General features: G+C 33.3%; 1 long non-coding RNA gene across 1 annotated transcript; it reads right to left on the bottom strand.

Moving 5' to 3' along the window:
* Positions 1 to 312: 312 nt before the first annotated feature.
* On the bottom strand, positions 313 to 1,020 carry LOC125386879. The gene is made up of 3 exons (XR_007227413.1): positions 764 to 1,020; positions 620 to 690; positions 313 to 533 (listed from the first exon to the last, which is right to left on the bottom strand). It is a non-coding gene; the product is annotated as an uncharacterized LOC125386879 (long non-coding RNA).
* Between the last annotated feature and the right edge of the window lie 255 nt (positions 1,021 to 1,275).

The raw sequence follows: 1,275 nt of genomic DNA, 5'->3' as shown, positions 1-1,275 counted from the left end.
TAATAGGCTCATGCCCTATCGATAAATTTTTCAAATTTTTATATAAAATCATATTTACAAACTGAAATAAATAAATATTTTTAAATAAATTATAATCTAAAAAATATTTTTCAAAATTTATAATTATTTTAAAAAATTTATCAACATTTATATAATAAGTTAAATATAAATAAATTTTTATTCTATTAACAAGTTTTCTAAATTTGTATATAAAAATATATTAATTATTTAAAATTTTAATATTTTAAATAAATTTCATTTTTTTTAAATTATAATTAAATATTTTTATTTTAAAAATTAAATAAATTCAAAATCAATCTATAATTTAATTGTGTCAAGTCAAAAAACAAAGAATCATCAGGACACAACGGCAATGAAGGGGACACTGTATCAACTTGGGTGGAGAATTGCTGCTTTAACATCTTCCTACGTTCTAGTTCACGACACTTCACACCCCCACGTCGACCGCGTCGTCTCGAACCATTTACATATCTCCAAGATTTCTTCTTTCTCTTCCTCTTCCTGTCTTTGTGCTAGAAAAACACAGAAAATGTCAGGAGAGAAATACATATCAATCAAAAAACGAGCAAGGGACAAATTGAGAATTAAAATTACATACTTCTACAACTAAATCAGATGCCAAACACATAAACGTCTGCATGTTCATAATTCAAAAAAAAACCGGAACGCCTATAAAAACGAATGTACGCAAAACTTATTATTCACTTCATACCACCCACGAAAATAATAAACAAATACACACACAAGTACTCAGAGGAGGAAGACTTTATTGAGGAGCGCGAAGCAACACGTGCTACACGATCAAAAGCCAACGCAGCAATGAGATAGCCACTGGCGTGCACGTGCTATGCACGTGCGACCGCCGCACCGCGATTCCACAATCAGGTGACGTCTTCTCACGCAGTGTCAGTAGAAAACTAAGAGATCAAGGACACATACCAGCGGTATCTTGAACGTTCCTACTAGCGTCAGCATGGAAGGTTCCAGAAATATTTTATTTGAAACATTCGGTAAATAATATACATACCAGAGGTGTCTTGAGCGTCCCCACTAGTGTCAGTAGGGAAGATTCCAAACGCATCACAGACGGAACTTCAGCAAGAATACGCATATCTGAGACACCTCATTACCAACATGGAAGGTTCAAGACACATCGCAGACGAAATTTCAACAGAAGATAAGAGATTACGATATCCACATTGTAGTATCGTGAGGAAAAAGCCTGATTAGAGATTGATCAAAACAATGTCGTCT

This window comes from Bombus terrestris, chromosome 18 (genome assembly GCF_910591885.1).
Source record: "Bombus terrestris chromosome 18, iyBomTerr1.2, whole genome shotgun sequence".
NCBI classification, from domain to species: domain Eukaryota; kingdom Metazoa; phylum Arthropoda; class Insecta; order Hymenoptera; family Apidae; genus Bombus; species Bombus terrestris.
The sequence above is the reverse complement of the archived record's forward strand: the minus strand, read 5'-3'. Positions and strand labels throughout refer to the sequence as shown.